The 21,190-nt window shown below is 35.8% G+C and overlaps 1 pseudogene; it reads right to left on the bottom strand.

The window, feature by feature from the left end:
- Positions 1-362: 362 nt before the first annotated feature.
- Positions 363-21,190, bottom strand: part of LOC149265294 (uncharacterized) — an 89,442-nt pseudogene continuing 68,614 nt past the window's right edge.

The raw sequence follows: 21,190 nt of genomic DNA on the forward strand, positions 1-21,190 counted from the left end.
ATAAACAAATTCATATGTAGAACATACAAAATTATCAGTAGTCAATAATCATGCAGAATAGCTAAATTCAAAGTGTGTTAACCCCTAAAGTTTACCCCTTGCAAATTTAGAGGGTTAAATACTAGCACATATCATAAGTCCAAAAAAAAATATTGATACAGGTGGAAGATTGGTTCCCAGGATGAGTAGCCTCAAGCTTGATTCAGTCATGATTGAGACACATTTTAGCACAATTTGAAGAGAGTTTCTATTCTTAGCAGGTTCCCTACTTTCTAGAAGAGGGAATTCCAAGGATGATATATCAATTTTTTTTACAAAAAGCACAGGGCAATGATAAGGGAATATCAAGAATACTAGAAACATTAAAAATTCATCCACACAAAGAAAAATGACACATACTCCCAAGGATAATCCGTAAGGAGAAGAACATCCTTCTCCTTGTCAAAAAATATAAGATGCCATCCTGATCTTGGGTCCTATAGATGGACTTCTAAACCAAACATATGGTCAATATTGGCTTACAGATCTAGATAGCCCCTGAAACATGTTACATCCACTGACCTCCAAACATAACCTAGCATGTATACCTGACAACAAACCAAACCATGTTTATTATTCAACTAAAAAAATGAAAATTTTTAGGTAAAGTGAAAAGTGGGAGAATGGATAGTTAACCTTAGTGAATGTTCTCATAAGTGAATTCATCTTCACAAAATTTTGAGAAGTCTGTGAAAACCCACTTTCATCTATACCTCCAAACACACCCATGTTTGAATTCATAGACAACCCAGAAACATGAGAACAAGGAGGCATATTCAGTAAGTCTGTAATAGAAAATGAACTACCTAAATAAGCACAATTCGCCCCATTCCTTGCACTAGAAACTGTCTCAAGAACAACCAAAGTTGGGTTATCTATATTAACGCAGAAAAGAAGATTTCTCTGGGAATTATACTGAACTCCCTGTTTTGGAGGGTAATATCTTAAAGGAAATTGAGGCAGTGGCATTGATTGGGCTGTAACACTAATTTAACTTTTAGGTTCAGTTTGGGACAAGATACGATGGCTACCAGTAGGAAGAGAGGCTTCAGCCTAACAAGATGGAAGACAATAAATATGATTAGTTGACATTCTTTTGGAGGAAAACCATGGTGCAACAAATTGGCGGTCCTTAGTAACACAAGACAAACTTTTAGCTAGTTGTTGCACAATATATTGACTTGGTCAGGGCACACTTAAATAGGTAGAAGCTCCCTCTAAAGTCAATGAGTCTAATATTATTTGTAAAGGATATGCACTAGATGAAGTCTTAGATGAGGCAATGGTAGCATCGGTATTTGTAAAGACTAGTTGTGAGGTCATAGAATAAATATCATTTAATGGAGACTGAGATTGAGATGATGAGATTTGTGTGAATGAACTGACGACATTTGGAACTTGAAATGCTTGTGCTTGTTTTGTTGATTCTGAAATGATGATTGATGTTGTTCATTAATTGCATTCGATAGCTAATGATGCACTGCTTATTGCTGCAATATATGTTTCTATAATTTATGTTGCAAAATATGATTTTGTGGTTGATGTCGCTTAACAACTTGTTGTTGAAGCTGATGTTGTTGTTGTTGCTCAATAATCTTCCTCTGTAATTATTTATGAGGCCCACATTGAAGTAGTTTAGACTATACAGGACGTTGCTACTACTGAAATTTCAGCTGCTTAGATTTATTAAGATTCCTTATCAGCTGAAAGATAGTTGTAGGCATTCCATGGTATGTAGTGGATTGGATCCCTGATAAAGAAGGTTCAAATTTTTGTTTCATCTGCATCCATCGATCCATACTTATTGTTTGCAAATTCAAGGTTTGAAGTCCTTGCTCCCCATTATCCCCCTCTATGACATGAATGGCCTCCTGAAACTGCCATCATCACTTCTTACAATCAATCAAAACAAATGAGAAACAAACATTAGCAAACACAATGCATCTTTCAAAATAATCCATTGAACATATGTCAAAAACTGACCTACGCATGTTTGAATTTAACTAATAAAAAATAACAATGAGAAATGATACAAAATTCACACCTTACATCAAGTTAAGAAACACCAAACAATTGGAAACAAAGAATAGAAAGCACAATGGAACAATTTCTCAAAAAAATTCACAGAAACATAGAGAAATCCACATCTAGATAAAACAATGCATTAAAGATGGTTAGAAAACTTGGGATACTTGAACTAGAAAAGGCATTGCAGATAGAACATATACAGATGAAAACCAAGAAATTAATGCTTTAGGAAAAGTTTTTACAAAGATCACATTTAAATTGATAAAGAACACAATCAACAAATGTTCTTGCTAAATTAAACCAAATTTGCATCAAGGGCAACCATACTTGTGAAAGAGTAAGGAATTGAATATTTATCGAAAGGCGTGAGGGAACCAAAAGAATATTATCAATATGTTATTGATATAAAAATTGGTGCAAAATATCAACTGGTACTACTCAAGAAACTCTAACTATTCTGTAGCCAAAAAACTCAAAAATCGAACCAAAGGAAATATGCCAAAGTTATATGAAATGAAATACAGGTAATTGCTATATACATGCAAGATTAAATATATTTGCACAATCAATGTACAAAAATATATGTCCCACTTATGATCTGAATGCAGTGATTCTAGAGTCAATCATTTATGATGATGGTGATCTACGGGAGGGGTCATCTGCCACATGAACAAAAATGACTTGGATTAGATACATTGGAAGACGGAGTAGAGCAGTGGTAGTGTTAGTCATGGTTACATCAATGCTGAATGTTTGAGGATGATGGGCTGGAATTCCCCATTTTTTATTTTTTTCAAGCAATAGGAATCTGACACTAAGTAAATATTTAAAACAAAAAGACCTTCTAAACACTAAAGTGTAACAAAAGTTTCATAAAGCACTTTTATCTAAGAATAAACCCTATCCCAATCTATTATTCACCATTCACAACCTGTGAGAACTATAAAGGTATATTTTATAAGGCGAGAGGGATGGAGACTATGTGAGAAGAATTTCAAAGTGAAAATTTAATTTGTGATTGAGGAAATTAGTTGTAAGAATAATATGTAGAGATGAGGAAAAATGGTGTATGAAGATTTCACTTATTTTTTTTATCTTCCTCTTATTCAACCTTCCATTTCGTAATGGCCTCCATGGAAAATTTTAGGGGCTAATATTCGTAGGTGAGCTAATTTTCTATGATTTTTCCAAAAAAACGATTCGCCAATTTGCATTTTTTCTAAAAAAGGTTCGCCCAAATTTTACAATATAAAATTATTTTACCTTAAAAATCGCAAACATTATATATAGACTATATATAAAATCATTATAAATTTGAATACTTTACAAATATATCAATAAACATTTTATAGTTTGCATATTAGGGACTAGTGAGATTTGCCAATGTTTTTTTAAACTTCAAGATAATTTTACATCCTTAAAATTTTCCCTTGGCCTCTTACTATCACATGTTATTACTTCCATGAAACTCAAAACTATGGGAGAGTAATGCAACCATTATCATCCTTAGAGATGTGTAGCAAAGTTGTAAAATTATTTAAAGAGAAGGGTGAAGAACGAAGGTGCCATTTATCCATTATATTATCATATTTTCTGACTAGTAAGGGTTGAGGATTTTCTGAGCAGAATTTTGAAACAGAGTTTTTCTATGGAAATAGGTTGTGAGAAGAATTTGTGATGCACAAGTGGAAATTGTCTATGCATATTTCACCACTTTTGTATCTTCCCTGTATTTAGTCTTACATTCTCTTAACAGATTCTTATTATTCATCTGGAGTTGCTTCCATGAAATAGGCCTTACAAAGTTCCAAAAATTACCAATAATAACTTGGAAGGTTCGTGAATGTAGCGCAGTTTGTATAGAAATGTTTAGAAAGGCTCCTACACTCTAGTTTTACAAGTTGGACACATCATCGAGGGCTATAGAATTAGTGCAAAGAAAGAAAATGTTACTGCATATAGAAGGGAGAAATAATAGGCACATATGGCCAAGGAAAGGGCTAGAAGAATAGGTGGAGCTCCATTACCCCGTTCATCAAAGACAAATATTATAGGATAGGTAAGGAAAAGGAAAAACATTAGTCAATAGAAAAATGCTTGATATGGGAGGGGGTGAGATGAAGTGGATAGAAAATTGGACATTTCCTGTGGCATCTCTTTAGTGTGATTTAATCTTTTTATTGGCATGACACCATAAGGGTAATTAATGGAAATTATAGACTACAAGGTTACAAGAAGCCTGGTCTGAAGAAGCCCAAAATCACATTACTTCTAAAAACATGGCCTTGGTGAAGAGTTTTTTAGCACCTATTCAATGCTCTTGGGAGAAAGAATTTAGGACTTACCATTGTTTTATGGGTGAACAGAGACCACACGAGCCATTGGTGAACAACATCACTTCACCTAGAATTTTCATGTTTATTTCAGCTGAAGAATGTCATATGGAGGAGGAAAACATAAATTTTACTCCCTATGATCTCACTAATGTAATAGATAAAGTCAAGACTCTAATCACTATTCAAGTCATCAATGACAATGCACTGGTTTGAATAGCCATGAATTTGGTTGTGGAAACAAGATATAGTCACTTCTTTTTGACTCCATGCAAAATCTATTTGTTGAACTTGGCATTGGAGAAGATGAATAATGACACAAAATGGATAGAGGATCTCATAGGGTAGTGCAAGAAGGTTAATCAAGTTCCTCACAGGACATATGTATTAAGTGATTTCCTATAATAATCCAAGTTAGAGTTATTGAAAGTAGCTACAACACAGTGTGCCTCTAACATCATCATGAAGAGGAATATTTTTTGGTGAAAAATATGTCTTATATTTACAGAAAATATTTACAAACAGTGAAACAAAGGTGGAAGGGTATATACAATGAACCTTATATCCTCTTCTGAAGAGTACTCCCAAGTCAAAATGAAGTTGGTGACCAACAATAGTCTTGTAACAATGGAATCATCTAATGAATTTCGATGTGTATCTTGAAGATCCTATCTCATACATTAGTTTCAACAATCTCAAGTTGGCTGAAGATTTATTTTTCATCAAAGTAGTATCCTCTTTAGGTTTAGAACTGGTGGCCACTACCAACTGCATCTTAACCTTGCTTTGATCAGCATTTCAAACTCCTTCCTCTATATCAAATTACCCTTTTCCAACTATTAATTGGTCGGGAGATAAACCTCAACTCTTGTTCCCACTAAACTGAGTGTTATAACTAGTGCTTTATTGAACTGCTTTATACTGCCAAGGATTTCTTTTACTACGCAAGCAAGATATGAGTCTGGTAGCTTACTAGAATGCCAGACATTAGGTTTTTGTGCATTCATTCCTCTGTTAAAGTTCCAGTATAATGGAATTTAGTTGACGGTCATATCTTCCTCACTTTATGTTTCCATGCAAAACTAGGACCATGCCTCTTATAACTCCACCCTATGTATTTTCTCATTATCAAATGGTTGTGGCAGAACCTAAACCACCAGTTTCAATCTCTCGTGTGATGAACATTATTTAATGTGAAATTCTCCATTATGTAATCCTCACTATGGAATTCCTCCAGTGTGATAAATTTATATAACGTGAAATCCTCTGTTCTATAATCCTCTATTATATTTTCCTTTTTATCACCTAAAATCTATGTTACCATACTGTAAATCTTGCCTTCAGGTCCCCATTACGCATCCAAATCCAACCAAGATAAGTATTTTTATCTTGATCTCGCTAGGATCTGCCCAAGATAGATTTCACACTCTATCCCATGCAGAAGGTAAATTTAGAAGAAATAATTAAATAAAAGAAGAAAAAACACCTAAACATAAAAAAATGAAAGGCTTCATAATATGTACTTAGTTTTCCTAGGAAAAGCATCACCTTACACTTCAAGTAGAAAGGTATATAAGGTTTCCTATGTTGAATCTACTGAGTCTCCTATGTTGAGAAATTTTATTTTAAACCTTTGGTGTTCTAACTTGATTGATATTTTCTATCCCTAGCAATCATCATAATGGTATAAAATGTGTTTTTCATGCTAGTGATTAGTTGTAAGCTCTAAATTGTATCATTTATACCCAGCTATATGACATTCATATTTGATGTACTTTTTACATGCCTAGAAATATGATTCAAAAATATTATTTTCCCTTTTCTTGTCCTGAAAAATTCATCCTCGAGGTCTGCTCTGGTGTTCTCATGCTCAACCAATTGATATAGAAGCATCTTCTCCATTTAACGGATTCTAAGTTCCATTTTCTTCTCAGCAGTTGTTACAGAGGTTTAATTTGTGCCTAGTATGCTGTTACAAAGATGTAAATTGTGTTTTACAGAGGTTTGATGAGTGTTTTCAATGAGGGTTGAGGCACATTGAAGAGTCACAGGTGAGTGAAGCCCATTCAAGAGAATTATAAGCAATGCATTGTGAGGAACAGTGTGAGATGTCTCATCAGCATCTGGTCATCTCAACATTGTGAGCAGTAGTGTGAGGATTTGTGAACAAATGTCAGCATCTGTCATTTTCTCACACCAACATTTTCCAGGTATGCTTGTCCACCAAATTTCATTGTGTGATTTTCTTAGTGTTGTAAGTTATGTTATATGGATTCTCAAGTTCTGTTGTTTGGTTTTACTATTTTAATTGCTTATGAGGTTTACTAAAGGCTAATGGTAATAGCTTATGACATGACATGTTTGAATTTTTTTCCCAGGCTTCAGTTCTAGAGACCAGTGAGTGAGTTTTGTTACTTGTAACTTGTTGAGCAGCTGAATATACTAAAGTAGTAAAGCCTAATATACTATTGCATATACTATATAGAAATTCCAGTAGATAGTAGAAGGAATATTTGTCATGGATTGGACTCCAATTTGATTGACATAAAATTTAAATACTAAAATCTGAGGCATTGCTAGGATGCAAAGCAGTTCAGGAATGGCCTACATTTTGATTGAAATAAATACTAGAGTCTAGGCAATGCTAGGAGGTAGAACATTCCAGTATCAGCATTATGTTACAATTCTTAGTTAGTTTAGCCAAATATGTGTGTGGTATGTTTGTGTACCATGAATGTAATATGTACATTGGTAAGTAGTACCTTCAAGCAACATATAAATTGAAATATAATATATATCAACACACTATCCACTGTTGTATTGTAACCTGTATGTATCATTGTTTGGATACATTGTAGTGTAGAATATTTTTTATTTTTTAATATATAATATTACCACTATCAATGTGAAGGTTCCTGTAAATTTGGGGAAAATTTTTAACTGTTCCAGACACTTGTATCCATGTTCCCCGTTCCATTTTTTCATAAACTCATGCAACATAGGTATTTTCTTTTTGAAATCTTGTAACATTATGAAATTATATTCTACTCTCTTTGTTCTTTAAGATAAACTAAATTCCCTATCATATCAGCACTAATAAGATAACTTGTCCATGAGTTTCAATGATGAACCAATAATTTTAATGATGCTCATGAAGCATCATCAAAGTTTTTTAAGGAAAATAGTTATCACTGCATTGAGATCTATGGAAAGAAGGGATTTGATTGGAAGTGAAAACACATGGAAAACAAATTACTTTCCACTGAAATATCCATGCAGGCCAGCTGCCAAACCACCTTTTCATTTTCATTTAGTATGGTATTCTTTAGGATTCCTTGATTGATGAAAAAGAGGAATTTGTCAACAGTCAATTGGATGCAAGATTGGAAACTTGCAATCAAGCAAGAACATGTTCCTACATTCAATGTTACAAACTCTAAAGGAAACTTATCCAAAAGAGATATATTTTCCTTATTTTAGTAAACATTTTTAGTGAAGAAATATGGCATCTAGTGATGTTCTCAGTGAGAAACAATGTTTGAGTAGTAAGAATCTCCTGAGTTTCACGTTTAGGTATGAACTGCTGCCAATTATGTTTGAGAAGGCACTGAAAAGGGTTATCGTTTTCCATTCTGAGAGAGTTATGCAGTTCATGCATACATCTAGACCAATGTAAAGTGAAATAAGCTAGTTGCATTAGGAGTACTTATGGGCCACATTGCTTCAATCTTTTGCAACAAGGATGAACTACTTGCAAGGCGGAAGGAACACCATTTGACTAGCAACAAGTATAGTTTCCTACAAGATGGTCCATAACATCAATTCTAAGGACATGAAATCATTCTTGAACTTTTGTTGAGGTCAGATGGCCTATTTGAGGTGGAAATTGTGGAAATAAACCCTCCTGAGATATGGTTTGGGGAAACAAAGGACTATTTAGGGAAGCATATGCTCATTTAAGGGTTGTTGGAGCAACACCTCACATTTTCTAAGGAAAACTTTGGACTAGGACCTCATTTGGACCACAAGGGAAGCCTGTAGTAGCAAATATGCAGTGAAATCTGGTTGATTCATGAGACTCATTGTAAGGTAAAACTAAAATTACTATGATATTATGGTTTATTAAGGAATTAACAAATATCATGTATCTAAAACTGTAGTTTTCAATTTGGAAGGAATATGGGTTTATAACCCATTATGTATTGTTGGATTGGTTTCACGCGTATGAGTTGTTTGTGGAATTAAATGTTAGTTACATTGTTTATTGTATTCAATATTGTCTTTATTTTCAAAAAATTAAATAACAGTGAAACTATCTAGAATACAAATCTTATGTGCTCTTTCCAGCCCTAAGGGAAATCTTTCCCTAGGGGATACTATAGTGGTGTCAGAGTTGGCTCTCTTGCCAACTTGGAGGGTTTATTTGAGAAAAATTGTAGCATGAATTAGTTTCCCTATTGGTAAAGGAGTACGTAGAATTCCTGCATAAATCAAGCAAGGGAGGCCAAAATTGAACATATAGGTGCCAAAACCTCTGTACAAGCAATCATGTGCTTGTCTTCTAGTCTAATCCCAACAAATCCCAATAGAAAAGAGTTTTTTCCTATCATAGGGGCCTTTTGTTGAATATTGTAGCCTAATCCAATATTAGCCAAAATATTTGCAAAACATTCCAAAGGGTGCTTTGGTGAAAGACTCAATCCATCTTGATAATGGGTTACATCATATGTCTGGAAGATCTTTCATTCAAGAAATGAGCCTTGTCCCTTCAACTGAACATGAAATATTTTTGATAGAAAATGATATGGAAGGGGACACGACCACTATACATTCTTCTTATTTACCTTCTCAGCAAAGAAGCATAAATGAAATAGATATTAGGTTTCCATTATTGCCCAATACTTCTTCATCATCACAAGGGAATACTTTGGAAGTATAAGAAAAAAATTGTATTGCTATCAGATGTAAGCAAAGAGATTGAAAATGTATATTTGAAGGAGGTAATGATCAGTGGATATCATAATATGGATACTGATCTTGGCTCTATCCCCAATTCATATAGTGGATTTGGAATTATCAAATATAATATTATAGCTATAGGTGCCACTAGACAACTTAACATTGAAGAGATTGTTACTGTGGTGAAAAATTGTTAGATGGGTAGTGCTAAGCCATTCACATCCATGAATGAAACAAAGAATGGAAGAGTAGAATAACATTGAGCTTGTTATTGCTCAACCCAATGTTTCTCAAAAAGAGGGAGTAATTGTGCCTGTGAAAAAAATGGTCCTCCACGACATGATCATGAAGAAGAGACTCTGATCATAAATAGTGATGAAATAGGCACTGCAACGTTGTTTGAAGAAGTTAACGAGGTAGTTCCCATGTTTAGAGGAATAGTTGATTGGAAAGCACAAAGAAATTTGAACATGGAGAAATTTTGTTTTGTTATGGATAAGCTTCATAGACTGTAAAAAGAGTGACCTTGAGTTAAAAAAACAACTTAGTGTAGTAGAAGATGTGAAGGCACAAGTTCTGAAGGTGCTAGACATAAGAAATTTTTTTGGCCTTGTTTGGGATGTAGAGGGCTAATCTATGATAGAAAACACCTATTCAAGGAATTTCCTGGGATAGTGAGGGTCTGCAAGTGAGGTCTGGGCAACAAACAACCTTTAAACCTTATCTAAGGCATGTGGCCCACCTTGAAGTGTCCTTCTATGGAAAGAAAAATTGTTTAAAGGGTAAATATTTTGGGCAACAAAATAGCCTTGAGGCCAAATCTAAGGCACTAGCCCATTTTCAAATGCTAGTGCAGGAAGACACAACTTGGATAGCAAATATCCAAAGGAACCCTTTGTGACAATAACGACTTTCTTAAACCTTACTAGGAATGGTTATTTATGATAATAGACGATACATAACATCAATTCATCATTCTTGAAGTGATGTTGAGGTTAGTGGGTCTATTTAAGATGGAAACTATGGAAAATAACCCTCTTAAGATTTGGTTTGGGGCAGTGAAGGACTATTTTTGGAAGCATAGGTTAGTTCAAGGATTGTTGGAGCCAAAACTGACATTTTGTAAGGAAACCTAACGACTAGGACTTGATCTAGGCTACAAGGTAGGTCTATGGAAGGCATTGGACTGTGGTAGCAAAAAGGAAATGAAATTTGGCTGATTCCTAAGGCTTAACATCAAAATAAAAGTATTAAGATAATAGGGTTTGTTGATGTACTAGCAATTTTCATGTATCTAAAAATGTTGTGTGTAATTTGGAAGGACTATGAGTTTATAACCAATTATGTATTTTTATATTGGTTTCATGCATATGAAAGGTTGGTGGAATTTAATGTTGGTTAAACTGTTTATTGTATTCAATATTGTCTCTATTTGAAAAAATTGAAAGAACATTATGATACTAGTTAGAATAAAAATATTCTCATGTGCTCTTGTCAACCATAAGAGAAATTTTTCCCTAAAGGATACTACACATTGAGTGTAAATACATTGTGATAGCATTAAAGTAATTCCTATAACAATACTCAAAGTAGATAAAGAGAAAGAATTGTATAATCAAGTGTCTATTTAAAAACCCAAATATATAGATAAGAGAACAAATAAAAGAAGGTGCAAGTCCTAGAAAGTATAATTGCAAGAAAAAAGAGAGAATATCATGTTTTGTAGAGGGTATCACTAGCACTGGTTGTTAGAGTTACAGCTTACAGTAGAGTTCAATCTAAAGCTAAAGCTATTGCTAGCTACCAAGGATGTGTGAGGAGGAAACAATAAAAACACCCCAATATATTTAGCAGTACTTGTAAAGGGGGTAATGCATAGGAAATGATATCCTTTGAAGAGGAAACGATACTTAAAGGACCTTACCATATGATCAAAGCACAAGCACAAGAAAATGGAAGCCTAACTTCCCTAATATTCAAGGTTGTGGGAAAGAGATTCTTGATAGAAACTAATTTGGTCGAGAAACCCTAAGGGGTGGGGCACTCAACAAGGGAAGTTTATAATGGATCTATCTATGTTGAGAAATATAGCTTGGACAAGAACTTCCACATATGTTCAGGGTGAATGTTTCAGAAGTCTTATATTTAGATGTTGAGTCTAAAGAATATTTAGTCATTAATGACTTATATTATAAGATTGATCTCAATTAGAAATCTTAGCAAGAGATTAGGGTTTTGGTAAATCATGGTATCAACAAAAAGTAAAAAGAAAAATCAAGATAGGGTTAAAACACAATTCTTATTAGACAGGGACAACAATTGAAAGACAACTAGAAGGTAAAGCAAATTAGCAAGGAGAAGCATTAGCATACCACAAAGTCTATACAACAAATATGCACAACCACACAAATTTGTAAAACATCATATTGTATTGAATCACAAGTGATACAATGATACAACAAGGCATATAATAGAAATTGTTGTTTTCTCAGTTCCCTACATGTTATACCTCTTTAACATGTCATACAACTCACGTTGGGGTGGATTTGTTTACCCTGCAACTGTTTGGACTTAGTAGCTATGGAGAATAACTTGTTAGCAATAATTAGATGAAAGATAAGAAATTTTGAAAAAGAAAATTATGTACATACGTTTGAATTATTTTATGCTTCTACTATTTACTATTTTCAATGATTGGGTGATTGTCGCAAGAATTATTTGATTAACATAATATTTGGACAGTGATCACCTGGGAATAGGCAAATCCACAAGGTATCAGAGCTTTTTTCTGATTTAGCTTCTCAAGGATTTCAAGGGTTGTGATTACCTATTTATAGGATCTAGCATTTTGTGCAATACATATTAAGAATGGCATCAACTAACCTCCTATTTGAGAACAGATTGGAAGGTGCCTCAAATTTACTATATGTTGTAGCAGCTGCAACACCCTCCAAAATGTTGGCTTGTACTCAAATTTGGGAGCCTACTGTGGATCTTGTGATAAATTATTCATTAGTCACTTATTGGTAAGCTGATGATTTCAAGATCCCCTTTCGATCTTAAGAGTTGTTCATGCTTTTATCTTTCTAGAGTATGTGTCATATTTTTCTATGGGGATTATCATTTGTTATGCAAAAGAAAGTTTGTTTTTCTTCAAGGGGAAATCTTCCCAGCCTCCCTTAACATTCAAAATTGTGCAATGTTTCATCCAATGTCCTTCCCTCAGTCAGAACCCACTATCTGCAGAAACTATGTAGTTTTGTCCCTTATCTACCCAGTCTGCCTTCCAACTCCAAACTATGCATATGTGTCCTCCCAGGGCCTCATCCCACAACAGTAAATTTCGTCCTAAAACTGCGTTGTTTTTCCATCAAATACTCAATCTTATTTGCATCCTAAAACTGCACAGATGTGTCCTCCTAAGGCCTCATCGTGCAGCAAGTCACTGCCCACTGAAACTATGCATATGTGTCTCCCAGTGATCACAAGAAGGAGGACATTCTAGAGGACTCTCAAGGATCTAATGAAGAAGATAAGTAGACCAAGGAACCCAAGGTATGATAGAAGATCAGGACCACATGAAGACTCCATCTAATACACAACCCTTGGAGGGTAGGTATGAAAAGAAAGCACATATTTTGAAATACACTTCTTAGTGTATCTTGAAGGTATGCTTATCATTATCGTATCATTATGTCTTCAATAACATGCATAGTTGCAAGCATTAAAATTCATTCATTGTGTTTCCTCTATGTGTCTTGCTCCCTTTTTCTTGCTCAACCAACTTCCTTCTTTTGGCATGTTGATTTCTTTGTCATGCTTGCAATCTTGTTCTGGTGATTTTGAAGGTTTGTCTTGATGTGTTTGGGTTTTACTAGATATGTGAACATCTGTCGTAGTAACACACAAAGTTGTAAGCACTTTCATGAAAATATCATCACAAGCGTATGAACGTCTATCCCAAGTGTCGCACTTGTCTCTTTCACCTCTAGATAGTCCCACAGAGGGTCATGCTCTGTTATGTTTTCCTAGTGGTGAGTGTCGTCATGTTGTCAAAGTATGCTAAGTGTGTGATGACAATAATGAGTCTTCACGAGTTCACTTACCTTTCACACCTGGCCATTTTTAGGAAAATCTTTCGACGAAACAAGTCCACTTCACTGAACCCCGACTGAGATGCACTACATAATCTCAACACTTAGTGGTGCTACTCTGTCTCTTGGAACTGCACAGTGGTTGAGGCTGTCCTCTAGGCCAACTACACTACACAATCCTAGAAATGAGCAGTTGTCTTCCTTGCTAGAACTAGGTAGCAACTACCTCACATCCTAACTAAACTACACATTTCCTAAGAACAGTCGTCAAGGCTCCTTTCTGCCTGCTATAACACCACATTTCACAGAGACCTGGGCCTACCCGGCTCTTAAAAATTACGAAGAAATGTCAAGTTGGTGCTTTGCTGCCTTGTCCTATCTCCCCTCTGAAAGCTACATAGAACTATCCAGCTGGCCCTCTACAACCCTACCTTGTATTCCCTCTAGGAATTGCAAAGAGGTTCCCCTTAGGTTCCCACCTTGCAGCTACCATTGGTGTCCTTCACCGCACAATTTTTCCTCCTAGTGGTCTCTGCATAGTTTTCCCTAACAGTGAAGATTGTTCCCCTGAGTTCCTCATCCCAACCTGAGCTGCGGTCTGCACTGTCTCAGTGACTTGCCCTTCATCCCTATCACATGGAGATGTGAATTGTGTAGTTGTTGGGCCCTCTTCCCATCTTATTACCTATCCCAGGCCTGGAAAAAGAAAACAATGCATCATGCTTGACTAGGAGGTTTTGGATTTGATGTCATCTTGTCATGAGAAAATTGCAAAAACAGGTACACAGATAGATCATGGTTAGATGATGAACAAGATGAAGAAAGAACATACCTTCCAGAAGACTTACTTCCATCTGGACAGACGAACAAAGCACATCAAGCAACAAGAGAAAGGAACACGTGCATTCAAACATCTTGGAATACCAAGACCATTGAAGACCCCATAGCATCAAGCCATGTTGAGGAGAAGACAAAGCACACCAGAGAGTACGTTCATCACTTAGCAGTGCAGTAACTTGACACGGACACCATAGCTAGCTAGTACATGTCAACAGTGTCGAGTCAAGTTGTGTCATGAGTTTCCAAGGTCACATCACCACTATGGGCCATATTTGTTGTAACTGAATGTAATGTAAAGTGGAAGTCCAATGGATGCACACAAGAAGTTGAACGGTCATGTTAGTTGAAAAATCATATGAAGTTCAAGTATCATGACGGTAGTCCAAGAGTCACAAGCGTCAAGTATTATCCTTGGCTATATATACCCTCCCATTGTATGAGCGAGGAATTTTCACCTCAGCTCCTCCCACATAGCCTTGAGATTAGACAATTAGTTCCTTGAGGATCAAGGAGTGGCTCCACTATCGCACTACTGGGACTAGTGATGTATGGTGTAAAGATGTGTCTTGGGACTTTTTATTAATTTAGAAGCCTGTTAAGGCCAACATGTTTTCATGCACTTTTTGTAGATGTTTGTAAGACTATTTTTCAGCATTTGTAATGCATGTTTGTTTCACCTATACTAAGATATTTGAACTACTTTGGTTGTTTTAGTACTTATATTGTTGGGAATGTGTTGTACCAGTTATCACTGTTGTCTCATCCCTGTGGACTATTCCATGGAATATTAGACATACCACCTTTGTATATTGGTTATTACCATTGTCACATCCTTATGGACTAATCCATGGGATACTCGACAGGCCATCTTTGTTTCCTAGTTATAACGACCGTCACATTCATGTGGAATACTCCATTGGGTGTTGTATGTGTTGTCCCCTTGACTTCGGTTTTAACAACCATCACATCCATGTGGAATATTCCACTGGATGTCGGACATACCTTTTCGGTTCACGTGTGTCTCTTCCTGGGTGGTACTATTACCTCTCACTTAGAGTCTCACTTTACTTTCCCCTTTTGCAGTAAGATAACCGAGACACAAGTTACATTACGCACTCACCAGGAAAACTTAACTTATTGCTTGAAGATACCAGATAAATGCTCTCATATGATGACAGGTAGAGACAAGGCGTATATCTAAGTATATGACAACCGAGCCTTTATAATATATGGGACTCCTACACCAAATGGTGTGAGGTCTAGTTGGGACTTCATACCAGGGAGATCACTTGAATGTTGGAGGGTCCAACACCATCAACATTGTTGGTGCTAGAAGGAGGTCTAGATGACAAGCTACACCCATAGAGTCCATTTGAATCTCTTATTTTAAAATGGCTCTTCCCAAAATCATCATGACATGATTTTTTCCTAAAAATGCTAAATGTACCATCCCTGTAGAAGTTATTCATGACCTGTCCAAATTGAAGTTCAATGGTGAGGGTGAACCATCTTTTCATGTACATTTGTTTCAAGTTATGACTCTTTGTTGTCATCACCAAATAAATTCTGAAGGTGTATGCACTGTACTACTCACCCTCACTTTCGAAGGTCATGTTAAACATTGGTGTCATACATTACTCTTTTCCTCAATCGATTCATTTGGTCAGCTTGTCGCGATGATGGTTAAAATGTTCGATGAGTATAGCCACTTGAATCTCTGTGAAAAAATATGTAGTTTAAGAATGGAGCTTGATGAATTAGTTCAAGACTTTTCTAATCGCTTCCTTCACCTCTATTTCAAAATTCCTTAATAAATTTTGAACTCGGGTTTCCTGGAACAAGAGTTTAGACAAGTGGTTCATGTTTCCCAATATGATGAAGTCCATGATTTCCCTTCCTCCCCGACTCTTACGGATCGTGAGGCACCTCAAATTGTAGAGGAGGAGCCCACCACCCCATTTGTTCCTTGTCCTCCTCCTTTTCCGGTCTTGATGTGGGTGCCCCTTGGCAGTGATTATGAAGTTGACAACTCTGTGTAGCATGTCATCAACCCATCTTCTTGTCTATCTCCTCTTTCAATAGAGTAAATTCTAGAATGGCTCAAGAAGCCAACCACGAAGACTCACTCCTCCATTTCTTAAGAGAACATCACTGTTCATAACTCAAGTCTCGAATCTAATCTGCATATCTTCCATCCTCTATCATCTACAAGCCATGACTCCTTGTACCATGTCTCGCTTGAACAATTTATTTCATGAGCTAGTTGTTTGCGTTCTCTTGATTCTCAAGCTACTAGCTCAAATTGCGAAGAGGTGCAAGAATGTCACATCATACAGGAAGAGGAGCAGAAAAGTGAGGACACTATTGTTGAGCCCTAAAACTACCTCTCTTCTACATACTTTCCTAGACCTTTTTCCCCTCACCAATGCCTCATAAGATATCAAATATCATTACATATTGATTCTAAGAGTGCATTTAAGTGGTTTTCTAGCTATATTTTTGTGTTTTCTATTTGACTTAGATTTTGCTCATCAGTTGCGAAATGCAGCCAATTTCCACAGTTGTTTTTATTGATCTATAGGTTACAGGTGTCAGAAAGTAAAACAAGGCACGCGGGTGGTTCAGGAATGATCTGGACATGGACCAGGTCCTATCTGTTCAGTCAAATTCTTAAAGGGAAGCCTTGGTCAAACGACAGTCAAACAAGGAGTCCTAAGCGAAAAGGTCTCTGTTTTCAGCACGTGAAAGGTCTGAGACCGTTCCTAGATCTGTGTATCCCTTTTGACAGCTATATACCATGTCCATGATGGAAATCCAACATCCACCTTTTGTAGATTGAATGATCATGGCAACCAAGATGCTAAGCTCACGGGTCTTATCTTTTTACGTGTCCTCTGCTGAAGGTTTCTCACAGAAAAAACAACTATGTAATTTCCTCTATAAATAGTGTGTTTACAAACGCATGTAGCTAGTCTTGATATAGCCTTGCTATTAACTTATATAATGTTTCCATATCATTAGTCCTGTTGTTGTAACGAGAAGACATGTCCTTTGTTTTGGAATATAAAAACTCTGTTTCTTATGACTGTTTGAGCATAATTTCGGATTGTCAACGTATTAACCAAGGCTGTGCAGAGGGCCCCTGCTGGCTGAGGTTTTGTTTCTTTATTTCTGTAAAGTCATCATTTTCTTATTTCCATTGTAAATATTTCATAGCTTGTTCACCTGTATATATTTCATAATTCATTTATGGTGTTAATGTTTCATTCATGTACATGATTTTCCAGCATTGTATATTTTTGCTAACACTGATCAGTGTGTTTCAAGATAGGTTAAGCTCGAGCATTTTGATATAATTTTTGCATCAAATAGTTACATGAGATTGGCCTCTCTGCTGACTTTGTTTTCTTAGCTTTTCAATTTCAGTTATGCTTTGATTTCAGTCTTATTTCTTTGTTGTTGTTAGCTAGTTTAGATATCAAATTCTTCATGTCATTTGACGTTATCTCCAGAGCCATGGCTTAACCCCGAAAAGATACTTGGTGAGCTATCATATTATGAGTGAAGTGATTTGATTTTACTTATGTTTCTGAAATTAGATATCAGGTTCTTCATGTTATTTGACGTTATCTCCAGAGCCATGGCTTAACCCGAAAAGCTACTTGGCGAGCTATCGGATTATAAGTGAAGTGACTTGATTTTACTTTCATTTGCAAGTAGGTAATTTATATATCAATTCTTCATGTTATTGGAAGTTACCTCCGGAGCCATGGCTTAACCCTGAAAAGCTACTTGGCGAGCTATCAGATTATAAGTGAAGTCAATTGGTCTTACTTTCATTAGTCTGCAATTTTTGATTTGTTTGAGTGCAATAGTTTAACTTTTATTTTTGTATTTAGATGAGCAATAGAGATAGTGATTTCATGATCAGTATTTCATCATTTGTTTGATTTGAATATATGCACATTTTCATTCCTTTTCAAGCATTGATTTTATCACTAGTATGTTTTGAGATCCCTTGAAGTGTTAAGCTCTGGAAGTTATCATAAGGGACATAAAACCTTGTCTTAAATATATATCCATACTTGCCTTCTAAAGTATTCTTAAAACTTAGGAATAGGATTTCCATTTGCATTAGGAAACAAACAAAGACGAAACCCCAAAAAAAAATAAAATTGAAAACAATAAAAAGTAAGAAAGAGGTTTTCTTGCACATATAGTGCACCAAACTTCATCAGTTTACAACTCCTGGATTGATAATTAGTGTAGCAATTTAGGACATATGAAATTGACTAAACATTTTTGGTGCCATTGCTGGGGAAGTGTAACTAGGTAGTCGATCTCTTACATAGAAAAAAGGGAAAAATTGATAACTTCTTGAACTATGCTCTACTCTTGCACCTAGTGTTATCTGGAGGATCAGAAAAGAGAGTTATTAGTTCAATGATTTCTTGATTATGCTCTCTTCTTGCACCTAGTGTGATCTGGAAGATCAGAAAGAGAATTATTAGCCCGATGGAAAAAATATAAAAAGTTCGATTTTCACAACTCCGGTTACTTCAAGGCATAGACAAGATACACCTCCATCCCATGCTCACACTCCCAGCCTTAGGATTCCTGGAATTCAAGGGGTAGCAGCTTAATTAGAAGATTCTACCACACTATCTACTAAATCTGATCTAGGAGAAGAACCTTTCTTCACTTCTACAGGGGAACACATTGTAATCGAAGAAGTAGAATCACCTGAAGAAGAAGGAAAGGGAGAAACTCTCTCTCGTCAGCCATTAATAGAAGAACCAGAAGACCCTGAGGAAACTATCATGATAGAAGAAGTAGTAGATGGATTTGGAGGAGGGGGTAGAGGTAGAGGAAGGGGAAATAATGGAGGTAACAATGGAGGAGGTAGAGGTAATAATGGGGGAAATAGGGAAGGAGATAACTCATTTGGATTCCCTATAGATGATGAGGAAACCAATACAACAATGAAAAACATTTCACCATCTGTCCTCCCAAACTTCTATGGGTTGCGAAGTGAGGATCCTGAAACATTTCTATTTGAGTTTGAAGTCTTGTGCTGAACGTATGACAACGTATGACTATATGGAAGACTCTCAAAAACTCAAACTGTTTCCTTCAACACTGAAAGGAGCTGCTTTGAAATGGTTCATGGGATTAGTCACTCAATCTATTAGAACTTGGAATGAAATGAAACAAACATTTTTGGATAGATATCTGGATTATTGTATGCCCACTAATCATAAGGATGAGGTATTTGAAATGACGCAAAAAGAAGATGAGAACTTGGCGGATTTACTTGAAATATTTCAATACAACTTAAAGAGAGCGAACATGAGTAATTTAGATGAGGGAACCTTGAAAGGCCTTCTATTGAAATCCATTAGAGATGAATGGATAGATATTTTAAACATTATGGGCAAGGGAGACATTTCTCAACTTCCACTTCGTGACATAGCAGAACTATGTGTCCATCTCTCAAGGGGAAAATCTAAAACTGGAAAAGGGCCTAGATATCCTTCTCTTATTAGAGTAAACAAATCTGCAACTAGATCAGTAAGTAGGGAAGAGATTGGAAATATGATTGATGAGTTAAAAACTAATATTCTAGGGAGCCATAATGAACAACTGCACACCCTTAAAATTCAAAACAAGCAGAAAGCAGAAGCTGATGCCTTGGCCATCTTTTTCCCAAAATGTAGAAAGAAACATGCTATAAGGGAATGTCCCTTGGATGCAAAAGTTGTAGAAACATGTATGATTTGCTCAAAAATTCATGAGACAAAGGATTGTCCTTCAATTCCTGGGTTCAATGCTGTCTTTCAGGAAGATCCAAGTTCAGTAGAATCCCTTTGTTTTATTTCAAGAAGACCTTGGAAAGGGCAACAAAATCAAGGATTTAACAATCCTATGAATTTTCAGCTCCCACCAAATTGGAATTCTTCGCAACAACCTTGGCCCCAACCTCAAAATCTGTACCAATCATGGGCACAAGGGGTAAAAAATCCCTATGGGAGATTTGCTCAATTTTATCAATATCCTCCATCCTTTCAAAATCATTAACAAAATCCACAACTTCCAATTCAAAACCCACAACTTTCATTGCCATTTCCACAACAACAACCTTCTCAAAAAAATCTAAATTCTCAACTCTTGCTTCCATTTCAACAAAAGACGAATCAACTACCAGCCCATCCATTACCAAACCGAACAACAAAAATCCTCAGAATGCTTACATGGTAGAAGGACAACAATTTCCTACCTATATGATTGTTCCTCTTAATGATGTTCAACTCAGATCTGGTAGAGTTTTAGAAAAATATTCTATAGATGTTCAAGAGCAAGATGCCTCTGAGGTGGATTCTCTTAGAGTCAATAAAGGTTCTGAGGAAGCATCTCCTCAAAACCAAATCATTCAAAAAGAAGAAGAAAAAGAGTCAACCCCCACAACTCCTATAGTTGAGCAACCTGCATCTTCATCCATGCCTCCTTTCTCTGAAAGATTACAAATTGACAAGGGGGTGGAAAAAAAATCTTGTTGCCTAACTATGATTTTCTAGATGAATTAAAGAATGTTTGTATCAATATTCCCTTGCTACAAGGCATTAGAGAGATTCATATTCTAGCAAAAACAATAAAGGAGTTGAGTTTCAAAAGACCAGGTAGGAAACCAAGAGATACAAAAAGAATCCACCTCGTAGGAAAAATTATAGATATCATGATGGGAAAAATTACCATGCAGAAATATGTGGATCCAAGTAGTCTAATTGTCAAGACACACATAAATGGGATAAAAATTCCAAATACTTTGATTGACTTAGGGGCTACTATAAACATTATTTGTAGATAGACTATGGAACAACTTAAACTTCCTAATCTTCT

The sequence above is a fragment of the Pinus tabuliformis genome, chromosome 6 (assembly GCF_031772625.1).
Source record: "Pinus tabuliformis cultivar Carrire ecotype Pingquan chromosome 6, CPIR1, whole genome shotgun sequence".
NCBI lineage: Eukaryota > Viridiplantae > Streptophyta > Pinopsida > Pinales > Pinaceae > Pinus > Pinus tabuliformis.